This window comes from Periplaneta americana, chromosome 9 (genome assembly GCF_040183065.1).
Source record: "Periplaneta americana isolate PAMFEO1 chromosome 9, P.americana_PAMFEO1_priV1, whole genome shotgun sequence".
Taxonomy (NCBI): domain Eukaryota; kingdom Metazoa; phylum Arthropoda; class Insecta; order Blattodea; family Blattidae; genus Periplaneta; species Periplaneta americana.
The window spans coordinates 85,640,758-85,668,641 of record NC_091125.1 but is presented as its reverse complement, the minus strand read 5'-3'; the positions used below and the strand labels follow the sequence as shown (position 1 = coordinate 85,668,641).

The 27,884-nt window shown below is 37.6% G+C and overlaps 1 protein-coding gene across 3 annotated transcripts in view; it reads right to left on the bottom strand.

Moving 5' to 3' along the window:
• Nucleotides 1–27,884, bottom strand: part of LOC138706173 (uncharacterized) — a 381,089-nt gene that overhangs the window by 205,450 nt on the left and 147,755 nt on the right. The window lies entirely within an intron of this gene.

Sequence of the window (27,884 nt, the reverse complement as noted above, 5' to 3'; positions counted from 1 at the left end):
AATGGATTGGAATTTTCAGGCAGGGGGCGCTATGTCCTCTTACGATCTATTGCGCTAACACTCAAGCTAGGCGCATTCCCAAACCCGCACCGGCTGACTACACTAAGGTTCGCTGCGTACCTATGTTTCGAGCAGGCAACCCCGTCGTGCCTAGGCCAGTCCCCTCCGTGCGTCGCCAGCCGGCGTTAGGGGAAGGCTATGGAATGACGACGAAATGGAGAAATATTGACGAATGATGTAGATGCCTAATGCCTAACAGAGGAATTCCGCTTTATCCATGTGTTCAATGTTTACATTTTTACCAATTTACACATAAAAACAGTCCCGTAAGTTAGTCCCCCTGGATGAACATTTCTACGTTGTAATTGCATATGAATTCTTCCGACAGTTTCCGAAGAGAATTAAATATTCTTGCCTTCAAAGGTAAATATTGGAAAAAAAAAAATCCATTCTTTTGCATCTCTAATACCACCTATGATTCCCACAAATATGCTCCATGAGAATTTCCCCACAGTTGACGTTGGAGTAAGTTTCAATCAACAAATCACCCAATCAGTCACACTATCAATCAGTAATATTTTGCAGTTGATATAGGTTGGTCAAGAGCAATTTCTAAAACCTCTGAAATTTTGTCCCGGCAGATTTAAAGAAAGTTATGACTAATCACAAGAGTGCCGTGGCGTGTATGATGTTTTGATACTTCATGAGATATCTCATACTCCGGAATGTGAAGTTTATGCACTATAGACTAGTGCTGGCACTTCGTATTATGTTTAACCGCGTCCCCATACGCGTCTGATACGATAAAAATGACATAAACTTTATTTTGGTAGGCGTGGCGTACATTAAAGTTGAGAAAGCGTAGTTTACAACGTTATGAAGGTAAATCTTTCAGTCTTTATCTAATAATACCTTAACGGAGTCAAGTAGTCGCCTACTGAACCGCGCATCGAGCGTAAATTATGATGATGATGAAAATTATTATTATTATTATTATTATTATTATTATTATTATTATATTTTATGGAATGAAGCTGTCTTGTTGCAGAAGAGCCATTTCGTTTCAAACCGATCAAGATTTGACATTGCTACCTCCGATTTTTTAAACCTTTTCGGCCACGGTTAACACTGAGCTCAGAGGAAAGGAAAAATAAAATGTTCTATTTCATGTGTCACATGTGCAAGCTATCGTTGCGACGGTCATCAAATGACATAATATACATTGTTTCCCACATAAATTCCGAACTTCCTTAACTTCAAAAAGTAGTGGCTAAGATTCCGATCTCTAGTTATAATGCCATTTTATTAAAGTCCTGTACCTTAATTATTTTAATTTAAAAACTACAGTTAACTGAGAACAGTAAGATTAATAATCCCTATCCAGTAACAAAGCGTCATCAGCACAGTGCATCCTCGAGCTAGCGTCTCTTGCCCGTGGATAAGAGAAGCACTAGTGTGCATCCGTGACTGCTGGCGGGTAGGCCTATGCTTTCTCCCTCACCCTTCTGCACGACGCGACGGTGTATATTTTGTTACACTCTTACCCGTTACCCATTTCAGTGAGTGCTGACGACCACTGCCGTAACACATCTCAAGTCCACACCTGTGGAGTAACGGTCAGCGCGTCTGCCGCGAAACCAGGTGGCCCTTGTTCGATTCCCGGTCGGGGCAAGTTACCTGGTTGAGGTTTTTTCCGGGGTTTTCCCTCAACCCAATATGAGCAAATGCTGGGTAACTTTCGGTGCTGGACCCCGGACTCATTTCACCGGCATTATCACCTTCATCTCATTCAGACGCTAAATAACCAAAGATGTTGATAAAGCGTCGTAAAATAACCTACTGAAAAAAAAACACATCTCAATACTTCTAGTTTTCTTATCATGTACTCTATACTGAGTGACAAAGTTTTACTGCACTAGAAGGCTATGGTCATTCTCATTACCTCATGGAACTGTGGTTGAAAATCTTTAGCGCTACCAGTTCACCGATGAAAATGCAGGTGTGCGTCGATATGAGCAAAAAGCTGGGGGATGTACGACAATGCAGGAGCGGGGGTTGTCCTGGCAACGAAAAAGGGGATGACCTCCGACCAAAATTAGCCAGACCGGTCGTGAGTCCTAAAAAATTCATACGACGTGGTCATGGCAACTTGACTTGTCCGACCTCGAGGGACAAGAGCTGAGGGGAGCCTTTATTTGATATAAGAATGTCTACGAAGGGGCAGTCGAAAAAACTACAAGGAGCTATATACGAGCTGCATTTGCCAGTTCTAAACTCGTAATATGACGACTGTGAACTTTATTGCTATTTAAGAATCATTTAAGGCTTCTACAGTGTACAACGTAATAACAATAAGAATTTTTGTAAGTTCTGCACTGTCTCATAGTGTAGGAATACGGAAAATTTCGGAGTTACGTATCGGTTCCATCTTCAAGGAAGGAAAGTCGTAAACAACAGGTCTTGATAAAGAATCGGACAGACAAGTAGGCCTCCTCTTTCTTGCCTGCCCTGATAACGGAGTCGACACATAAATTCTAATACTGGATATTTCTAAATCTATAATAGGACGCAAAAAAAAATTCTCAAAATGTTATTCCTATTTACTTCATTACATTTTACATAAAGTAATGTACAGTTTACATAATATTGTACGAAATGAAAATATAAAAATTGGAAATTTATCCATTGAAGAGGTGGAAAACTTCAAATATCTTGGAACAACAGTAACAAATATAAATTATATTCGGGAGGAAATTAAACGCAGAATAAATATGGGAAATGCCTGTTATTATTCGGTTGAGAAGCTTTTATCATCCAGTATGGTCTCAAAAAAACTGAAAGTTAGAATTTATAAAACAATTATATTACCGGTTCTTCTGTATGGTTGTGAAACTTGGACTCTCACTTTGAGAGAGGAACAGAGGTTAAGGGTTTTTGAGAATAAGGTTCTCAGGAAAATATTTGGGGCTAAGAGGAATGAAGTTACATAACCCAGAACTGCATGCATTTTATTCTTCACCCGACATAACATAATTAGGAACATTAAATCCAGACGTTTGAGATGGACAGGGCATGTAGCACGTATTGGCGAATCCAGAAATGCATATAGAGTGTTAGTTGGGAGGTCGAAGGGAAAAAGACCTTTGGAGAGGCCGAGACGTAGATGGGAGGATAATATTAAAACGGACTTGAGGGAGGTGGGATATGATGATAGAGACTGGATTAATCTGGCTCAGGATAGGGACCAATGGCGGGCTTATGCGAGGGCGGCAATGAACCTCCGGGGTCCTTAAAATACATAAGTGACGCTTACGTAAAGGTGTTTCCAAGATCACTGACACAGCCACCGCTCCCTCAATTCCACCTAATTTTAAATTTGAATATAAGCACGAAACGACAGTATAATATATTAAGCAATCTTTTTGTTTTAAGTCAGTGATGGAGATTCTGGTAACGCTTCCTGCTTTAGTTGAAATTCTCGCACTACACAATATTGTCATTATTAATGATATAATGCCATATGCGAATATTCGGGTGTTGGTGTCAACTGCAGCTATTCTTGTGATGTTACTTGTTCTGTAAAACATACGCCATAAAGATTCCACGAAGGAGACAGTAGGGCCTAAGACATAGTAGTTTCGCGTTACTGCACTGCTCATGAGGGTTATTGTGAATCATGAAGTAATATTTTGCCAAGGAACGCGGGAGTATTACCGAGAAACTTGTCCCATAACTGTCTCTGACCACTACAAATCCCACTTAGAACTCATTGGAGTTTGGACTCGGGTCTTAAGTGTGGAACACTGAACCTGTTGCAAAATTAAAATGTTGAATTGCTAAAAAATAATAAAATAATAATAATAATAATAATAATAATAATAATAATAATAATAATAATAATAACAATAAAATAAAAACTGCAGCGTAGAGAGAAAAAACTACCTTCAGATTTGAAATAAGCACACAGAAATTAGGTTAGAACAAGTGCTGGTATCAATGCAACAGCAATTTTGTTCCGTAAAGTGAAGTGGTCTCACGCACGCACGCACGCACACACACACACACGCACGCACACATACAATTTTGTTCTCCAGTGTTATTACTTATCAGGCATTTCACTTGACTTGAAGATAAGTGTTACAGAAAGGACAATATAGCCTAGTGATTTGTATACTACATCTGAAATCTGATTAGTCAACTATGTTACTAGTTAGGGATGTATATGCAATAGAGGAGGAAAGGAATTGGCCACCCTATCGCATTATCGCCTGGTTTAATTGTCTCATGAGTCATGAGTAATGCCTTACTGGTGTATGCACAACAAGCCAGAATATAGACTAGGCCTATATTCTAGCTTGTTGCTGGTGTCGCTTATGAGTTACGCAGTTATAAGGTTCCAACCAGTCTTCGGACTGCTGACTAAACATACTATCCGTCTTAAATGACATTTTATTAGTGTCCAAGATAAGTAATCCCTTATTACTGCCGCCACAGGCGTATCTCCGGTGGTAGAGTGTTTGCCTTTTCTTGCGGAGTTGCGCTCAGGCGTGGTTTTGATTCATACTTAGGGTGATTACTTAGTTTGGCTTTTTCTGAGGTTTTCTCCAACTGTAAGGCGAATGTCAGATGATTCAAAACAAATTCTCGGCCTCATCTCGCTATCACTAATTCCATCGACTCGAAATAACCTAGTAGTAAGTATCTAGTTGATATAGCATCGTGAAATACCCGACTCTACTGTCTTCTTTCTTGTGTTGTGCAAATTTTGTTTACAACGTTCCACACAAGGAAACTTAATTTATTTTATTTCATATCTACCCAGTATAGGCCTAATACGTAAGAGCTGAAATAGGACAAAACCATATTAGATATAACACACGGAGCAAGTCCCCTGCAATCGGCAAGCATCGTCGTTAGGTACAGCATGATAATCCAGGAATATCTGGTAAAAAATCGATCATACGAGAATGGATATTTAAGAGTTGTTTATTCATTACAAAAAGGAAATCTGATACAACGTTAATACAAATTAATTTTACTTCCTAGAACATATCTATCGACGGAGTAGTGTATCTGTATACTGTTTGTTGGTTTCATCAGACACGCGTGCACAATTCGGCACTGCGCACTACGCGTTGCATAATTCTGACAACCTCAGACTCATGGCAAATCAGTATTCAAGCGCGGTGCTGCCTGCCTTCCTGAACTCTACTTTTGCCGTTTCACGTTCTTCCTCGATACGTAGTCAACAGATTGCTAAGCTAAGTTATTTCGTTTTCTTGCAGTCAAATAGAGATCTGTCCAGTGTCATAGAGGCTGAGTGTGTCTTCCTCGTCTTTGTCGTCTTCAAAGGTGGTGTGCCATGCTTACTACATATTCAGTGAAGTCCTACTTCTGCATGTATAATGTTGGTTCAACATCCATCCTCCAGCGTGAGAACGACACGGGCCAAGAATCTCAATTATTGAAGTTTAATAATGATGATAATAATAATAGTAATAATACTTACTTAATGGCTTTTAAGGAACCCGGAGGTTCATTGCCGCCCTCACATAAGCCCGCCATTGGTCCATATCCTGAGCAAGATTAATCCATTCTCTATCATCATATCCCACCTCCCTCAAATCCATTTTAATATGATCTTCCCATCTACGTCTCGGCCTCCCCAAAGGTCTTTTTCCCTCCGGTCTCCCAACTAACACTCTATATGCATTTCTGGATTCGCCCATACGTGCTACATGCCCTGCCCATCTCAAACGTCTGGATTTAATGTTCCTAATTATGTAAGGTGAAGAATACAATGCGTGCAGTTCTGTGTTGTGTAACTTCCTCCATTCTCCTGTAACTTCATCCCTCTTAGCCCCAATATTTTCCTAAGCACCTTATTCTCAAACACCCTTAACCTATGTCCCTCTCTCAAAGTGAGAGTCCAAGTTTCACAACCATACAGAACAACCGGTAATATAACTGTTTTATAAATTCTAACTTTCAGATTTTTCGACAGCAGACTGGATGATAACAGTTTCTCAACCGAATAATAACAGGCATTTCCCATATTTATTCTGTGTTTAATTTTCTCCCGAAAATCATTTATATTTGTTACTGTTGCTCCCAGATATTTGAACTTCTCCACCTCTTCAAAAGATAAATTTCTAATTTTTATATTTCCATTTCGTACAATTTTCTCGTCACGAGACATAATTATATACATAATTATATAATATTTCGGGATTTACTTCCAAACCTATCTCTTTACTCGCTTCCAGTAAAATTCCCGTGTTTTCCTTAATTGTTTGTGGATTTTCTCCTAACATATTGACGTCATCCGCATAGACAAGAAGCTGATGTAACCCGTTCAATTCCAAACTCTCTCTGTTATCCTCGACTTTCCTAATGGCATACTCTAGAGCAAAGTTAAAAAGTAAAGGTGATAGTGCATCTCCTTGCTTTAGCCCACAGTGAATTGGAAACGCATCTGACAGAAACTGACCTATACGAACTCTGCTGTACGTTTCACTGAGACACATTTTAATTAATCGAACTAGTTTCTTGGGAATACCAAATTCAATAAGAATATCATATAAAACTTTTCTCTTAACCGAGTCATATGCCTTTTTGAAATCAATGAATAACTGATGCACCGTACCCTTACACTCCCATTTTTTCTCCATTATCTGTCGAATACAAAATATCTGGTCAATAGTTGATCTATTACGCCTAAAACCACACTGATGATCCCCAATAATTTCATCTACATATGGAGTTAATCTTCTCAAAAGAATATTGGACAAAATTTTGTACGGCGTCAACAAAAGTGATATTCCTCGAAAGTTACTACAGTTAGACTTGTCCCCCTTCTTAAAGATTGGTACGATTATGGTCTCCTTCCATAATAGTAATAATAATAATAATAATAATATACCACAACTATAAATGAGAGTGAAAGACTAGTAAAAGTGGACAGAAGAAATTCACTGAAAATCCAAGTGGCCCATGTCTCCGGCAGCGTGGGGCGCAGGACGTGTCAGCTCCACGCATCCGCCTGTAATGAACGCTTTCCGGCAGTCCCAAGTCAACAGGCCTGGGCCGCGGGCCAACTGCATACCAGCGTGGGCATCAATAGGATCTAACGCGCTCACAATAGTGGACTCAATCACTTCGACCTTCATCACGACACTGCTTCGGGCTCAAAGGCGGGCCCCCAGCCTCACATCCGACTCGAGGAAGAGCCATAGGCCCGTGGGTCGATCTCTGTCACACGAGAGTTTTTGCGAGCTTAAAGTCAATGTGGCGAGCTTTGTCTCAATGATTGTCCAGGGTAGTCAGTCAGACACACGACACTCGCGACTAATTCCTACCCGACAGTAACGTATTTTTAAGACAATAAGAATGCATTAACACGTCTTATTTCGCAACGAAAGTAAAGCAGGGAGAAGGACCATTCAATAGATTTACGCAATGCAAAATAATTCTATCCCAGAATCAGAGGATTCTGGGCAAAAGGTACAGATCATTTCCCACTCCGCCAATATTCAACTCTGCTCGTCACCATTCACGCTTATCATGTACAGAAATTACGTTTTACGAGTTCCCACATCTCAGCAAGGGAATTCTTTACATCGTCAAATAGCAGACCGCAGGAGGGTTAACATCAGGCAGGTGAAAAAACCGAGATAGGGGTTTCCAGTAGCAAGACTGTTCAGGCAGTTGTTTTGTTGACCGGCCACCAGTAGCGCTAAATGTTTCAATGGAATTTTCTTATTGGATGCTGGTATGAATCCACACAGAATAACAGAAATAGCAACCATATTTGTTTTCAGATCAGAACCTGATGACGATCTATAAATTGTTTATGTTATTAATTAAAATAATAAGTGAAAATTGTCATTGGAGCAACTAATGCTTTATTTAGATTTGTTCTGATGAAATTGTTATTTATTATCTTAATTAAATAACGTAAATACAGAAAAATAATAACATGCACCTTTAACAATCTTTATAATTGTGATCAGCAAAGCCACCAATTTCGTTCTCAAATATTAAGCCTTAACAGCCAGGCCACCAGGAACGCATCAGTTGTTCTCTACTTGCCTGTGTCATAACAAGAGTCGTGCACTTCTATTATTTTGTTGTTATGGTTAACATCGACCATATCTGAAAGTATTAGCGACAAACATCCGAACAGTTTTCTCTTAGAGATTTCGTTATCTTTCAGTTACGTTCCATAATTTAACGACTTAGATTCAAAACTTGTATTCCACTTTTACAAAAGTTTTGTGGTGACAAATATAATTTCTGTTACAAATTGGTGTTAAGAGTAATTCCAAAATTCAACGCTGCATACAAATCACAATCGCGAATTTTAATTCTGTCAAAGACATGGCAGTATATTCGTTGTCTTAGAACAGTAGTGTCAGAGTTGTAAGCTCCAATACCGGTTGTGGAGCTAGATCGGAGCTTGAACTTGCTTATGTCTGTGGAAACACCGGAGCACGAAACCAGTCTAGTGGAGCGCTCCGCTCCGTTTAGTCCCTGTCTGCTATGGGTATCACAACATGATTTCAACTAGAGTTCGGTCAGAAAAGATTTCATGTACGTACGTATGGACTAAGGTTAGGCCCATTCCGGATTACTGTACGCAGCCAGGAAAGAGAAAAGCAACATAATTCATTATATTCACCAATCGCTGTTGAGAAATTGATACATTTCTCTTTATTATTATTATTATTATTATTATTATTATTATTATTATTATTTAAGATTTTCATATCTCTGACGGAATTTAAGCATAATTTTGGGATTTTTTTTTACAAAACACCAAACACAGTAGGACGTTTGTCATGTGGGATCAACCTCTGTCTAAAACAACATAGGAAAATCATATAACGGACAAATTTCCATGTTCTATCAATGTTAAAGCTGCACATCTTAGCCGTTGCGAACATTACGATCAGTAATACATCAATGTTATCTATGTAATATTCTCGTGTGACACAAAGCAAGCGTTACAGAACACAGATAAGAGAAATATTGCTGCTTGCTACTATCACAGTCTACTGTATGCAGTCACGAAGCTCAATAAGTAGTAAATATACATCCATAGATAGTTGCTAACCACTAGGATAGTTAATATCGCCTTATTACAGACAATGCGAAATAGTACCGGTACAGTCTATTGATCCTAGCACCCTCACAACTCAAGCTTCGTGACTGTATATACTAGAACTAGACTGTGCTACTATTGTGACTTACCCCTAGGCTCACTCTGCCAAGTCCACTAGTGCCTCTCGTGAATGCATAATATTATTGCGTGTAATTCTGACCACCACAGCAATACAGACATCATAATGACGACATACACATGTATGGGTCTAAGGCCTAATATATATATATATATATATATATATATATATATATATATATATATATAGATAGTTTATTTTATGAATCGCAGTCAGTAAATGTTTTAGTCGGTTATTAGCGACGCTGTATCAACTACTAGGTTATTTATCGTCGATGGAATTGGTAATAGGGAGATGGCATTTGGAGAGATGAGACCGAGAATTCGCCATATGATTATCTGACATTCACCTTACAGTTGGGTAAATTCTCGGAAAAAAACCGAAGCAGATAATTAGCCCAAATAGATATCGAAACCGCACCCGAGCGCAGCCCCGGATTGGCAGACAAAAGCGCTATCGCCTGAACTACCCTGTTGGCTGTAGTCAGTACAGAAATGGTCAAAAGATGACAAGATAACGTGAGAAATCGCCGCAAAACCTGTCCAAAATAACCTTTCTGCACCACAAATTCACTTGTACTCGCCAATATTTGAACCCGGATCTCGAATACTGGAAGACGACGCTCTAGCCTCTAGCTGAAATAGAGGAAAAATATAAGCATAAGTTAATAATTTTGTTAGGCCTATTTCAAACATGTTTCGGAAACCACTCTGAATGTCCAGATCTATACGGTTTCTTTTCCTTATTTTTGGAGGAAATTACATTAATATCCAGTTTCGACAAGTTTGTGGGACGTGATTTCCTCGAAACGTATTCTTGTGGACGAGACGGATTCAGTCCGTATCGAGCAAATTCGTGCTCAGAACTTGCGCTTTCCAGGGGGAACTAGGCGCGGGGAGAGGGACGCCATCGATTTGCATGGGCGTAGCTCATCCTTCCCTGCAGCACACTTTCGCTTCAGACTCACACGGGACTCATACCTCAGCTCGTTACTATTTTTTTCTAAGTTAAAGCGTCCGATATGGTAATTCAGATGTTACCGAAATCTCCTAGCATCACACGAATCCTAAGATGGAATCCATTATCTCTATGACAAGATAACGCCAGTCCGATAGGCCTATAATATACAACGAGGCTCAGATTTAGTGGCGATCAGAAATCACGGCTGTGGGTGCTGGGTTCGAATCACGCCTAGGACATGAACGTTTACCCATTATCGCTGTCAGGTGGTTCGAAGTCTAGCAGTGCATTAATCTAAAATCTCGTAGAGTTTGAAAGAAGATGCAGCCTGCACACTACTGAGAGAGATGTGCTTAGCGAAAGACATTTCTTCCCATCGACCCTGTCCTCTTGCTGATGCTACTCTCTTAAACATTTCTAAGTCCTTACAGAGGAACGGCGTACTCGGAGTGGGATACGTAGTCAATAGTGTTGGAACTTACATAGCTATTCCGAGAGCTTCGATAACTCTTGCAAGTACGGGAGTTAATTTATTTCATTATATGTATTATAAAAAGATGATATTATGATGTTGCGAAAATAGATTTCCGAGATTTTCACGAAAGTACACATTTCATCATCTCTATGCCAAAAATATTTTCTTTTGGCTTATCGTCTGTTCGTGTAGAGCAATATCTATTGTTATTGGCCGGAATTGCTCATATTCAATATATTATAATTCTATTAAAAAGTAATGACGGAATATTTATATTTGAAATTGATAACACAAAGCAGAAATTTACTCAAAAATCGAGTCGGGAGCCTTTCTTTTTGATTTATTTCTTACTTAAGGAGCTTGAAATTAAATTACAGTTTCCTGTATCTCAAACATTATTTCAAAAGAATAAAACAATTCGCCTACAATATATTACCGGTTGTTCTGTATGGTTGTGAAACTTGGACTCTCACTCTGAGAGAGGAACATAGGTTAAGGGTGTTTGAGAATAAGATGCTTAGGAAAATATTTGGGGCTAAGCGAGATGAAGCTACAGGAGAATGGAGAAAGTTACACAACACAGAACTGCACGCATTGTATTCTTCACCTAACATAATTAGGAACTTAAAATCCAGACGTTTGAGATGGGCAGGGCATGTAGCACGTATGGGCGAATCCAGAAATGCATATAGAGTGTTAGTTGGGAGACCGGAGGGAAAAAGACCTTTAGGGAGGCCGAGACGTAGATGGGAGGATAATATTAAAATGGATTTGAGGGAGGTGGGGTGTGATGATAGAGAATGGATTAATCTTGCACAGGATAGGGACCGATGGCGGGCTTATGTGAGGGCGGCAATGAACCTTCGGGTTCCTTAAAAGCCATTTGTAAGTAAGTAAGTAAGACTATTTAGAAGAGCAAGCAATAGCAATGTACAAATTCCAAGTAATGTCAACGAATGCTTCTAGAGTGCAGTCTATTTACTTTTGGATGGACCTTACAGAAGGCAATAAACAGAAAACACTTCTCTGATTGCAGATAATACTATGCTCATTTTAACATGCTCCAATGATAAATATAATTAGTTTCACTTTGGCGTTTTGAGATAATTTGTTGTTGTCTATCACGCACAGAGTTGACAGATGCACTGATAATAATAATAATGTTCAGTGTTTGACTTTTTTAGGTTAGTAAGGTTTTCTGTCGTAGCTTACTGAATCCGTAAATTTGTTTTGACATGAAAAACTTCCATTTCTCCCCAAATATATATTGTAACGATAGGCTGTCTTAAATTTTCCTTAATGTTAATCGCTTTCTGTTATGTGATTAATATATAATAAAAAGTTTATACAATGTATTTATGTTTCTCTCCCTCCCAACTTATCCTCTTTGTCATTGTCAATGTTGAATTCAGACACATGAATCAAAGCCAAGACTATGCAATGGTAGTTTAATCCTAAGGAAAATAGAAAGAAATTATAAGAAAACAACTAGCAGAGAAAAATGTCAGTAAATTTTATCTCGTGGGAATGGACTTCTTTCCTATCGACAATTTTCGTACCATTATTGGGATTTATCACAAACCCATTTTAGAAATTGCTCAATATGACCTAACTCTAAATTGACTCCAAATGGATATCTCATGACATGGCGTCAGTAAGAATATTCTTTTAAATCTACAGGAAGGAATCTACGATTTCAGGCCATGCTAAATATTTTTATAGTTATTAAAATTTCATCGTCCTTGGCCAGATTTGTAACTCGAAGATAGTTTGCATACATTATCTGTAGCCATCTTCGTTTAACTGACGTTAAATTCTTAAAACTTATTTTCTTACAGTGACTAAACGTCAACAGTAAACAATGGTTATGCACTCAACCTAACGAAAATATACTGCTTGAGGATATGGGTCATAGGAAAAAAAATCGTCAGAAGTTTTCTATTATAACTTACTGCTATTACTTAGAGAACAGAGGAAATTATGAAGCTGAACCTGAACATAATCGCGTCTCATAAACATATAAACACTGTAAGATCTGATAAAGGCCATTAAAATCCCTGCTATTCTCAGATTCTCTATTCTTACGTAATCACATCAAAAACTGCAAGTAGTCTCTGTGATTTGGAAGTACAGTCGAACATCGATATCTTGAAGTGCTTCCGAAATCTGGTAATGGTTCGAGTTATCGAAAATTCGAGATAAAGAAAATATTTTTAAAAATTCCAATACCATAAATTATATTATAGATGACAAGACGTATTGCCGCTTAATTTTCAACAAAGAGAAGTCGAGGTTGTCCATAAACTCTTTCTTTGCTTTTTTGGACGACGATTTTAACAATTATTCATAACAAAGTTTGAGAAGAATAATGTCAAAGATATGCCATTACGTCCCCGCAGTGTTGCTCATTGTGCTATACTGTTATCACAGTCTAGTATATACAGTCACGAAGCTCAATACGTAGTAAATATGTAAACATTATATAGCTTCTCACCACTAGGATCGCTAATATCGCCTCATTACAGGCAATGCAAAATAGTACCGTCACAGTCTATTGTTTCTAGCACCTCAAAACTCAAGCTTCGTGACTGTATATAGTAGACTGTGCTGTTATACTAGTGACAGACTACTATCGACCTAATCGCGATCGGGGTTGTAGTGTGTCACCGTCCCGATCGCGATCAGGAGCTAAATCTTGTTTCCAGAACTAGATAATCGCGCTGAGGCACGGCCCAGTGGACGAAAGTAACATTTTAGTCATATTAGGTTTCGAATCATCTTGATGTATATTATTCAGGAAGTCGTGATAGCTTCTGCTGAGGAATTTAGTTATCCCTTCCATTGTATTATATGAAGAGAAACGAAAATGACATTTGGCTGCTATTAGACGTACTAGAGAAATTTAATGCAGATGTGGAAAAAATAAAAAGAAATATATTAACAAATAGCACACGAATTATTCATATATGGAGGTTAATAGAAGTCTGCTGAAAGGTGTTTCATTTCAATAAATAACGGATTACAAACTGGAACTGATTTCTTTTTCAGATTTTTAATTTCAATCTCCATTACGACGATATCGTTGAGGTTAGGGATCATTCTAAAAATATGTTTTATTACAAAATAATATAAATCTTAGACTTAATGATATAAATTTTATAGGTTATAAAATCTCTTTCCACAATAATATAAATAGTAATGGCATAAATTGTATCAGCTTAGATTGTAAAACATGTAAAAACTTTAACAAATAAATTCCCATATCAAGCTGGGGGAAAAAACAAATATATAATGAACAAACATCAAAACAAGGTATGAATTCCAGATGTTGTCCAGGAGGTAAACAAACATAAAAGTATGTACATAGAGAAAATTATTTCCTCTATGGTAATTCGGCTGTTGACCAGACGGGACCAAGCGTTACCTAGTGTGTCAACACATTTTCGGTAATCGCGATTGGAGATAATCGCGATAATGCGACTGTAGTCCGTCACTAGTATTACGGTACAGATACCAGCGTGTAATGATTGAAAGGTGTAGGATTAGTGGGTTGATTCTTTGAGAAGGACATTTCCAAACGAAGGAAAATACTAATGTAGAATGTTTGTTAAAATAATAGTATTTCATCACATTCATTCAATTTTATTTACTGATGTGCACATAGCTTCCATTTTTACCTTAAAATCGAGTTAACGAATAGAATTAATTATATTTCCTATTGAGAAGAGAAAAATTCTTCGACATATCTAAAAATCGAGTAATAGAACTTCGAGATATAGAAAAAAATATGACATGTAAATTATATATGATTCCTCCGGGAAATTAAAATTACTTCGAGGTATTGAAAAATCGAGTTATAGAAGTCCGACTTACGGAATTTCGGCTGTATTTAAATCAAGCTTTAAAGCATCCATGTACAAGCCATTCAGGCATGTGGAAGATAAGAAGTGGAGTTTTCAGGCCTTCAGAAATCTGATTAAAATGATATGTAGTGTCGAGCATCGAACGCATTCTTTCAAGATAAGATAAATCATTTTAGATGGTCACTGAATACAAACATTGCAGAGTCAAAATCGGCCTACTATACAAGTTCTTAGAAGGGTTTCCTTTAGAAGAGGAAAAATCTGGGTTTCATGTCGTAAACATGAAAAAGAATCCTGTCCCCTTCATAACAGGACACCAATCTTCGGCTCACATTTTCTGTTTTAAGGATATATATATATATCTGACAGGTCACAGCCAAGTCAGGTGTTTGCATCGGGAAAACAGGGAACAGAAAGTTCCTAGTATATTTGGGGAGGTTCTGAAGACTTCTACAAGGAAATCAAGAAAGCAACAGACTTGATATTAACATAATTATTTATGTCGTAACTGTAAATAAGGGAGGCACAACAGGTCCATGAGGAGTTAAGTTTTCAGGAATTGCCTGATCATCCCTTAATTCTAATCAATCGTTCATCATCAATGGAAATATGGAAAATTCCGCAACCGCCTGGAATTGAATCTAAAATTTTCCAATTTATAGTATGTTATTCCAGTGCTAGAATCAACTCAATTCGTTGTTGAGTAAATAAATATTTATCCATATTAATAATTTCCAACTATGGGCTAGCTTTTGATCTCTACTTTCTATACTGCAGGCCCTTAAAACTCAAAGTTGAGATCACTATATGGGACTGACTTTCTCAAGTATACAGCCATTTTTATTCCAATCAGCTTTCCTAAACAAGATATATAGTTTGAGAAGTGCATTACCTAACTTTGGATTAGTTTCTATATAAACAACATTTTTTAAAATCAACTGCGTAACTTCAAGGCAACTGCTGTGACACCCGTGCGAAGCGAGTAGTGTATTGAATTTTCTTTGATAAACGCGTTATTCGTCGAGGAGTTTGCGTAATGATTTTAAGAGCACTCATGCGAACACGATTAATTTGCCATTTACGGGCAACACAGAGGTCGCATGAGTAGTGGGAAGTGCGCATATGTGTATCGTGGAGTTGCTCTCACGGTTGGTGAGGCAGCACACATTGTATGCTGATAAACATGTATGATATTATTCCCACTCATCGAACGGGTCGGCTGTGCAAAACCTGAATTTGTAAGAGACGTTTTCGAATCGACTCGACCTCCAAATCCCCCTTCATTCGTCAACTTATAACTTCGCTTTTTTCAAAACACGATCCGCGGACCATGGCCGTCATAAAAGTGTAGGTTTGTAGGCCGCAATGTCAGAGTATTATTTAGGGTAAACATTAATTTCAGTATTAAATTGAAACTCTATAATTTAGAATGCTTAGGATCACGGTGCACACGTTACTAACCAATGTCAAATTAAAACTGAGAAGCTCAAATCAATGTGACTTCTCTCTTTCCACCTTCCCTTTTGCTGTGTTTTGCGGGCTGTATTTTATAAGACGTTACACACACCTCACAGAAAGTTTGGAAAATAGTATACATAAAAAAGGCATCGCAATTACACGGTACCAACTTTATTTATCAGACAGATACAAAACTTGGAATTTAAAGTGTGTGTAAACAAGAAAGTGTTTTTTCCAAATATCACAGACGAATTATGAAAATTAATAACCCAATTAAATTAATGCTGTCTCTGGTGAAGATTTCTTTCTTTTCACTGCAGCTTAGTACCGTGTATGGCTCCATTACCATTGTTAAACTCCTTAACACGCTGTGGCATGCTTGTAATCAATGTGTTCATGTCATCTTGAAGGAGGTCCCATTCCATTTGGGCAGCTCTTATGAGATCTGGAAATGTTTCTGGTTTTAAACTTGTCCCAGGTATGTTCAATGCAATTCATGTCTGGTGATCTAGCAGGCCAATTCATATTACTGATACAGCGTCTCGCATGAACTCCCTTGCAGATTGTCCACGATGATCCCGATAATTATCATCTACAAAAACAAATCTAGCATCATACTGGTCTTGAAACGGTTGGACAAATGGCCGCAGAATTCACCAACATACCTTTGGCTATTCAACCTCCTTGGAATAGGTACAGGTACCAAAGGTGTAAGACGCCCAAACATTATTCCAGCTCAAAACATCACAGAATCATATCTAACATGAACATTCTGGGACTTTCTACCACGTCCCTTACTTCTCCACACTCTTTACAATCGTGTATCTGGTCTAAGTGCTATCCGTGTTTCGTCTACAAATATTACTTTGCACCATTTACTAAATCCCCAATTCAGATGTTGGACAGCCAATCTTTTCCTCTCCCTATGATGTTGACGATCAAGTGGGACACATCGCATAGGCTTGCATGACCACAGTTGTGCACTGTGAAGGCGATTTCTTATAGTTGTGTAACCCCAACCATGAGTGCTACGTCTGCTTGTACATGTCCACCTTGAATCAATGCTACAATTTTGGCTCGGTCAATTGTAAAATAGGCATTGAAAACATAAAAGTTGTATCTCAAAGCTCCTAACTCCACTCTATACACTAGTTCGTACCTTCACGTCAACTGGCAACGTTCACCCTGGATTGTAAACGGACCACAGGGAGCGACATCTTATGTACTGTAAACAAACACTATTAAAATGTGTGCATATAGTATGCCCTCTGTTGATCACAAAAGAATTACATAACTTCAACTACTCAGATTGCCTAATCTCACAATATTCCAAACTTTTCGTGAGGAGTATATTCGTCGACCACTGTTCTATACAGTACTAACACCGACAGCACATTTTCTCCCGAAGTCTTTCAAAAATATACAGTGTGGTATATTTTGACAGTTACTATGTATAGAGGCTCCATATGTCGCAAAAACAGAAGATATTAGCTATCGGAGTAGTTCAGCGGTGGCGCGTTCGCCCATTAATCTGAAGCTGCGTTCGGACGTGGGTTCGATTCTGCCTGAACTGATTACCTGGTTGGGCTTCTTCTGAGGTTTTCTCCGACTACAAGATAAATGTGAGGTATTTAATGGCGAATCTTCGGCCTCATCTCGCCATCACCAATTCCATCGACGCTAAATAACCTAGTAGTCGATACAACGTCGTTAAATAACCGACTTAAAAATACAAGAAATTAATGGATTTGAGAGGAAGCAAGTTACAGCATGAGACTTCGTTTGTGAATCCATCTTTCATTAAATATTTTATAATAGTGATGTGATCAATTCTGTCGTTCCAAGGCAAAAGATAATATTTACGTAAATTTTTGGGGAAAATGAGATTTTGCGATATATTGTGCATCCTGATGGTATCTTTATTGAAGCAAAAGATGACATGGATATGTCTATTACTTTTCTCCCTAACCCGTTGTTATGAAATAGGATTATTATGTTTTTATACGGTCGCTTAAACTTTAAATGCTCGTTCCTGAAAAACAAGCAAAAAATGAAGTATCACATTTTGCCTTGGAGCCACAGAGTTTGAAAATCATAGGCCTATATACCGGTAACCATAAAAGGTTCATTAGCAGTCAAAGCTCTTATTTACGACCTGCACAGCCGCAACGAAACAGGGAATGACATACAGTTTTTAAGTGGAAATTATTTAACTCTACCAACTGAATAAGTTTGTAACGAGAGTTTTAAAACTTAAACCTACTGTATAAATTGAAACAATCTGATTTTCCCCCTCAGAAATTGTGGAGTTCCGTCTAGTGTAATAAAAAGGTGAAATACAATGTCATCCAAAATTTTAATATATTCAACTTAAGCATAAGTGTTCACATAACTTAATCACTGGTGTTGAATTTATGTTGTAAGATTCTTAAAAATGAAATTAATAAATAGTAATTGAAAACTATATTTTGGAGAGCGACCTGGAGTCCTCTTTCAGAGAGAGGGTTCTCATATTTGTCGTAAATCTAGTACATCAGACCCCCTACCTCCAGGTTTACTTTTCCAAAATATCACCCTTAAAAATCCATCTCCCTTGGATGACTTTGAACACACGAATATGGAATCCAATAACAAGCAAGACCACCAAAAATGACATTTGTTGTTATAAAAAAATGTAGTGAACATTTTTACAGCATAAACGGATGGAGAGCACTGAACTCGGCAGCACATCGACATCTCGTAGGGATGAATTGAACGGTAGTGGGAATCATCATTGCTTGTTTACATCGATCTGTGCGATTAAATGACCTGACGAACACATTCCGTAATTAAATTAACGCCAACAGGAATGATGCAAATTGGATTTGTAGGCGAGGCGGCAACGACACTTTTGTTCCTCAAGAGCCATTAGCATAAGACGTGGAGAAAGTCTTTCATCTAAGTCCGTATTCACGCTTCAAGTTGGAGCTGATTTATAGAAAAAAACGGACGAGGAGACGGACCGCCTTGAAAACACAAGACAAATACCCTCTGTGCCATAACTCAACGTGTTTTTTAACCTCTACATAAATCCCACAAACTTGTACAATTTAACAGAATCTAGATGCAGAACAGTAATTATTATTTTAGTATACAGTAAAATCTGTGTTAAGGAACCACAAGTGTTATCAAAAATCCCATTTAAAACAGAAGACCATTACATTAGAGTGATTTAATTTAATTCAATTTGTAAGTCAAAACAATACGCACAGAGTACAGAAAACTTTATAAAAGAATATGTTTCCACATCTCTTTTTTTAACTGCACATTTTTCTATTCCCCATTCAACAGACGTTCAACGGTTGTGTACACTTCACAAAGAAACAGTATCCCTTAACGACCTCCTATAAAACTGTAAGACGTGGTACCATAAATCAATGAGGTGTCATAAATAGGAACCCTAACCCAGTCAATCCCGATTGCATATTTCTTGGAACAAATTTTGACATCTTTAATCTGAATCATCGTAGTATCACATTATTTAGTAAGGGAAAAGAAAAATATTTGGGACAATTTATGTCCGACCGTCAGGTAGAGGTGAATCTGTATGCCATCTAGCTGATCGAGGTAGTACGTGATCGCGGAAATGAGGGAATATTTATAAGGGCTCTATGGGAAATTAATCGTTTCTGGAAGAAAAATAACAGCTTACTTAGAATAATAAAGAGAATATTACTCCTACTGAAATAGATCGTAATTTCCATTTTTCGATTTGAGGTAGATGCAGTGCACAAAATGAGTGTGGGGTATGTTTTCTTCAAGAAGTCTGCTTTCCTTGCCACTTTTAATTTCACCGTTACTCAAGGGATGCAATATGCCAAGAAAGAAATTCTCCTGAGGATGAAAAGGGGCATAATTTGCAGTTGTTTATATAGAGGGGAATTATGAAGAAAAGTTGGAATAATGAAAAGGCGCATAATTTGCAGTTGTTTATAAAGAGGAATTATGAAGAAAAGTTGGAATAATGAAAGGGTCAAACTTGTCTCAAAGCCGTCTTTGCTCATTAAAAAATTCCACTTAGATTAGTTGGGATACGAACTCACTTCACAATCACTGTATCACTTCCACATCATTACTAAGCAAAACAAAAATGTAATTAAAATGCATTTGAGAATCTCCTGGTAACCTTTTTGGTTTTCTTCAATCTAATCTTCAATCTTCAATCTAATATTCAGACACCAAGTAGGAACGCAGCGGAAGTCGTGTGAAGTGAAGTGAGCTTAGTACCGGTCTTCAAGAACAGTGATTTCTACCGCAGTTTGAGAACCACTGGTCTATACCATTCTAGTGCAGAGGTCACGGAAACAGGAGCTCTACCTTCATGTCTCTCATGCGCCCTCATGAAGTATAAACCTTTACCTTTGTCTTACTATATTACGTAATTATAGAATACTCAGACGCTGACGCTAACTGCAGAGATTCCCATGGTTTTTTTGCTACTTAAAAAAGTGTGCCGCAGAAATCGCATACGCGTTGATGTCCTTGAGAAAATTTGGAATGACAGAGGAAACGGCAGTATTAACAAAACAAAATCTGTCCTAATATTGTCTCTGTCCACCACAGATTCTACTTGATATCTGAATCTTCATTATGTCTTCAATTACGGATAATGAACACACTGTACAGGATGGAAGTGACATAATCCTGCAGATTGAAAGGGACGACAGGGTACACTTAAATGAATAGAAAACCTATGTGATTAAATTCAGGATTAATTAGAAAATTAAGCTAGAAATTTCAGCAGACTGGCAATATCGCCGCTAACAATTCTCTCGTAATACAAATTTAAGAGATCAGGTAAAGTCTGTCTCCCTAGGTGAACAAATCCCACCTCCCTCTCTGGCTACGATGTTGCAATCTGCTAGCATCGTTCAGTGGCTTGAAATTAGTGGTTTTTAAATTAAATTTACACGAAAACCGTCCATGCTATAGAAATACGCCGGAGGGAAAAATGATTCTTTATTAGATTTTCTATCGATTTGGAAAAAAAATCACGATCCTACTCGCAATAGTTACCGAATAAGAGGGTGTTAAACATTTGAAAAAAAAAATACCACACGAGCTATTCTCTCTGAAAATCTGCACATTATAGTTTTCATCATAAGAGGTTGGCGCACAGAAAAAGGTGGGGATACAAAATATGCTGTGCCACAGAAAACAAAGCCTTCCCAATGAAAGAAGAATTTAAACACTGACTTGTGTATGAAGACTCTGGAGCCTGGTAAAATCACATTTAATGGTGAGATTTATAATCTATGATGTTATAGCCTAACAAAACACAGTAATCACAATTTCACCAGAGATGTAGTCTACATACTGTAGCAAGAAACTGGCAAGTGACTGAAGCTTATTGCCACAAATGCTAGTGAAAACATAGCAGATACGTTCTAAAATGGACCGAAACGTCTAACGTGACCGACATAATAGCTACGGAGCGTCACTTTGATTGTCGCGTAGCTATTATCTTCGCCATTTGATCCGAAGTTCAAACTTGACAGGGCCGATAGATTATTAAAAATCCCTAACATGACTTCCATCAAATCGGAGTAATTTTGTGGGAAACTAGCATACTGCCACCGATTAAAACTGCACAGGATAGAAAGAAGTCAAGAGATACATCTCTAATCTTTTCGAAATGTACAAAAATCCTCACTTTGGAGCTGATAATACAAACCATGTAAAATGGATTTATAGTTATAAACGCTATAATTTGGACACAGCAGAGGACACAACGGTGAAACAAATATTAACAACGACTTTTCGCTAGTTTATTTTGTTTGGTACTCTCTAGAATTATAACACTTAACAATAATGCAGTAGCATCGCCTTTAAAAAGAAACAAGAGCAGGAACTAAATAAAAACAAAAGCCTACAAAAGGACTGTCACAGAGTGACGTATCTCCTTGAAACGTATATTCATCACCACAATCAATCAGAGACGAATCTGAGGCACTGGAGACACTGTCCCGGCGTTTATTGGTTTCGGCAAGGAATCTGTTAGCATCAGTATTGATTGATTCACTTGCAACACAAAGCGGAGAGAAGGTACATGTCATCTGAAATTACAATGCAGGATTCGAAATGAGATCTGGTGCCCTGAAATGTTGGCAACGTTGTTCCTGCTTTTGTAGCATCGCACAATTGTTGATGCATTGTCATTATTTTTCCTCCTACCCTTCTCTGTCAGCCGTTCAATAGATTGTTCTCTTCATTTTAATGGGGATGTCAATATACAATCCGTTGTCATTTCTACCTGCTACCACCTGTTAACTTCAACCTGTACCTGTTAAATGAATGATACTACCTAGGTAGCTTGTGCTTCTTCTTTATCATCATCATCATCATCATCATCATCATCATCATCATCATCATCATCATCATCATCATCATCATCACAGAAATAAAACTGGATATGCTACCACTTCCGCAAAAGACTTCGTACTATACTTAGTTTTACTTATCCATTATACAAAAAAAAGTTTAACAATAATAATGGTAACAATGTTAAACACCAATATTATCACAGTCAATAATGGCAGTTGACTACATTTTGATCCGACTCTTCGCTCCGGGGATAGGGATAACTACAATTTCGTCAGGGGACAGAGATAACTACAATATTATCTACACTCAATTCACATACTTCTTTAGTCATTAGGGGAGACTGTTGTATCTAGAATCACTTTTCACATTTAATTTTTTTTATTTTGGCAAATGGATTTGTTTAAATGAAAAAAATGCTTGAAATAATTATAGAAGATTTTTTACAACTTCCTACAGGTATTTTCCTGTTTTACGGATCTATTAAGGATGAAACAAATAAAATTAAGGGATATGTAAAGTGTTCCATGGTGCAACAGATTCGTGTACCTGGGATCATACTCTTTTGTACCTTGGAACATTGGAACACAGAGAATATAGCTGTAAAAACTCAAAATAATTTTAAAAACTGTGTTTTCCATCATTTGCAGGCTTCTCTGATTGAGATTTTAATTGCTGGAGGAACCATAACTGCTTCAACAGCTTTCTTCAAGACATCCGGATCAATGGGGTCCTCTTAACTCCAGACTTACTTCGTGGCGTGATCTTAAAATAAAACAAAACCGACAGCATCACGTACCTCGGAACATGTTTCTTGGTACAAGATGTTTTGTGTTCCAAGGTACAAAAGTGTGCACGTTTAAACAAATATGGTTACCTAAACTAGAGATGAGAATAAATAATGGAAATTAATATATGTATTTACTCACCAGATGATAGGGAACACACCGTACTTGATTGATAGTTACAAATACAATTTGGTTTCGTGTTAGAAAACATAAAACAATGAACGATATATATATATATATATATATATATATATATATATATATATTTGGTACCAAACATTTTTTTTTTGTCCACAGAACTCACACTTTGTAATAAATCAAACCGGAACTATGACCAGAGCTACCTAGCGGCTTTCTCTACAATCGATTTCAGTTTGAGTCGGCTAGGTAGCAGCAAAAATCAAAAACCGAAAAATGATTCAAGGTACACTATGCTCAAGGTACAACAGTCTCCTCTAAAGTTTCAATAGATGACCACAATGCACTCGTTCCGAATTGAATCTTTCCAGTAACGTAATTTTGTACTGTCAGCATCGAGACTATACAGCCATGGCTGGAGTTGGAGTCGGAAGAAATTTCTGGTGATCTCGGAATCGGCGTAATTTTGGATGAAGATCGCGCGCTAGCATTTGAGCCTAGCCGCGGCTTAAATCCGACTTTTTAATTTTTACTAGAAAGATTATTGTTTCAGTCATTATTAGCCTATTTATTCTATTACAGGTTTCCAATCTCGAGAGCCCTCCGCTCTCCTGGAAACTCCATATGAGGAAGTCCACGTACGATTCCCGGTATTCGGGCGATGGAATCGACGCCGCTGTATTTATCGCACTATTCTCGTTGCTCGGGTGATCAGCTGTATTATCGCAGTCGAAACAGGCTTTAAAAGAATAAACGCAATATGGAACAGCGCGTGTTACTACGTTATTAGTGGATATTTTTGTTAGTCAGTTTTGTTGTAAGTTCCCTGTTGGGCAAGAAAGCAAGAAGACTATTTTAATACGCAACTCTGGATGGGTAGGCAAGCGTTGACTCATCTTAACCCAAAATTGCTACCGATTCCGACTCAACCCAAAACTGTTATTAATCTCGATTCTGAGTCCACCAAAAATTGCTACACTCTCCCTTATATCGCTGCTTTTGATTTTATTCAACAATGTAACATTCTGAGGAATGTCATTTTTGCTGTTTCTATACGTTTCTTGTCTTCAGCTTTTAGGGGTTCATGTTTCACATCCATAAAGCAGAACGAGTTTTGACAGAACATTATGAAGTCTCAATTTTATTTATTTTGTCATATTCCTTCCAAAATGTTTTCTTATTAGGAATATTCGAGATTGGAGGGTACTAGCGAAATAAAATATCCACGGGGGACCAAAATTAAAGGAAGGAAACCCTGACAGAAAACCAAGGGGTCGATGAGGCTCCAGAACTTTAGTTAGTGCAACCCATCTAGGAGGAGGAACTCTGAAGCAAACCCTAACCGGGTAGAACCACAGTCTACTATATACAGTCACGAAGCTTGAGTTTTGAGGGTGCTAGAAACAATAGACTGTCCCGGTACTATTTTGCATTGCCTGTAATGAGGCGATATTAGCGATCCTAGTGGTGATTAACTATCTAATGTTTGCATATTTACTACGTATTGAGCTTCGTGACTGTATATACTAGATTGTGGTAGAACAGGCTCGTGACCTGTGGTGGAAGTAACCGTTCTAAGGGTAGGAATCTTGAATTAAAGTTCCCTGGTCCTCCAGGTTGGTTTTTTTTCAGAAGGCTGGTAACCTTCTAAAGTAAAAAACTCACAAGGCTAACGTGCAGGATAAACGGACTGATGATAATAATAATAATAATAATAATAATAATAATAATAATAGCAAAAGTTATTAATTTGAAAAATTACGTAGTACTAAGAGATGGTTTAAAGGACATTTTTCTCAGTATGTCGTGAACGGAATGATATGAATGAACAGTCGTGTCTGAAAATGAGCAAGAGACAACCCCTTTCTGTCTCGCCATCGAGGCTGGAGGCACAGAGCAGAAATAAGCATAATAGAAATTATACCCCATTAAGTTAAAAGGCGGGCGACACGCTGCAATAGAGATTTAAGCGGCAATTAGTTGGTCTCGGGCTGACTCCAAAACAAGTGCCTCCTTAATTTATTTATTTCTTTTTTTGTACATTTTTATGAGGCTGATAATGTTACACGGCCGTTAACGCTTGTTACACTCGTTTCAGAATATCCCTGCATGCCTGTGTTTTAAGCAGACACAATGGCCTAGGATCTAATGGAGGCGATCAGACAGCTGCTTCTCTCATCACGGTCCGTTACACAGGCAGAAATTTTCGTCATATTCCGAATAAAAGATCACAGCCGGGATTACGAGAAGCGAAGTCACTTCAAACTTCAGCTGCAGTAAAAATCAATTAAATATGTACTTCAAACTTCTAAAACTAATTTCTCGCCGTACTCCTAATAAATTGAAAAGCAAAAACAAAACTTTTCTAGCCAGATATCCAGCAGTAGAAGGCGTAAATAGGTAATTATTATGTTGATTAGATGGTTATTAAAAACCAGACATATTTACACACAAAGGACGTAGGAAAAGAGAGGGACCGAATATTAAGTGGCAAGAACTTGTCTCTGCAACAGCAATAAACGATGATGACTATGATGAATGAATGGATGGATGGATGCATGGATAATTGGTTCACTCATTACTTACTAGGCTAATATCTCTAGACATGATCAATTACGATCTTTCCTGATTCTAAGAAATCCATTTCATAAGTGTGGATATATAATAGAATTTCTGCGCACCCAACATTAGTAACAACCGAGACGTGTTGAATTATACGTGTTTTAGGATAATTTAGATTTTCTGTCATGTTGTCAATGCTATTACTGTTTATAGTTTATTTTTATTCTAACGTAACATAGACCTACTGTTATATTCAATAAATAGTCATCGAATCCATATAACCATTTGCAAATTAGTGAGTGAAATATAGGCCCATGTAAAATTTTCATTATCGAACTATTGATTTATATTGTATTTGCAGATTCAGTATTCAAAAAAATTTCAAGTTGACCAACATGTCACTTCATATTAGAATTAAAAACTTAAGAGATGAAAAATGTTACAATTTCAGTTTAAATGTGTGTAAATAGAAAATTTCATTGTGACTCCTGGTTTTTTTTATATGAATATGTTAGGAAAAGAAAACTGCAATCACTTCAGATATTCAAATAAGGAAAATCTCATCTGAAGATTTGGCGTCTGGAAAGGTTCCCAAAATGCTGGCTGCGTTTCCACGTTGGATGGCTATTCCTATTCTTTGCCGGAGATAATTGGTGCAGTGAGGGTCTCCAGTAACAGTCACCAAACTTCTACCAATTTCAGAAACCAGGTCTTTTGCTTCTTTACACCAGGAGATTATTGTTTCGACAGCAAAGACGATGAAGATGTAATTGTCTACTAGATGTACAGTATTTATTACGTTTACTGCGTTCGACAGGTTATGATGCAGAGCTTTCTATTTTAGAAGTTGATGACAAGTGGGATGGAGCTAAGGTATCCACGCATGTCGTATCCCACATTAGCGATTTTCCTCTGCTCCACGGGACCAAGGTTAATCCAACGCTTCAGTTTCACATATGGCAACTAACCAAAACACGGTGCATATAATCATTTGTCACTGCACCATCTAAACAAGCACCAAATGCATTCTTTATGGATTTATGTGATGTTTTTGTAGGAGCAAATATACCTTTCGAAAAGTTAGCAAATCCTGGATTATACCTAGAGAAATACACAAAAAATTATGTCCCAGATCCATCGACCTTGCCAAAAAAAAAAAAAAATGATCTACCGAGGGCATACGCAAAGGTATGAAAAATTTAAACAATATATTACCTCATTTTTAATTTCTATTGTTATCTGAGAACAAGTAAATAGTAATCTAATAGTAATTTAAGGAGCTAAAACTATTTCAGCAAATGGTCTAAATAATAAATCTGTATAATTGCTAGTCTACATAATAAAACTGTAAAATTGCTGCAGGCTTTAGATGAAATTCAAGAGGAACTACGAAACTCGGACGTATAGATTTCTACAGATGAAAGGACGGATTCCATGCCCTCCTCATCTTGTATGGTGCGAATTTTTGGAAAAAAAACTAATCATTCCACAATTGCAAATTTCTTTGACGATAGATTACGTATGTAGTTGTATTAATGAAATAATGATTTACTGGTTCACACACACAATTGTTTCAAGTTTAGAATTCTAATCATGTTGGTAAATTTTCGGACCATATTATAAGAACTTCGTGGCCAGATAACCTAAATAAGGGGAGAGTTCTCTTGCTGCTAAGCGATGCTGCCCCTTATATGGTAAAGGCTGGGAAAGCAATAAAGATATTTTATCCAAATTTGAAGCATATTACCTGCCCTGCCCATGCACTGCACCGTGTTGCGGAAATAGTTCGCTCAAAATACGACAATGTAAATGCATTGATATCGTCCACAAATAAGGTAAATAAACGCATAGATAATATAGAATACATCTTCCTTCTTTCAAATTTCTGAATAGAATTAATTACATTTACATAAACATTAACTTATTAAAGGTCTTCTTGAAAGCACCTGCTCGTGTTGCTGCGTATAGAGAATGCCTACCAGATCTAGCTTTGCCACCACAGACTATACTAACGAGATGAGGTACCTGGCTAAATGCT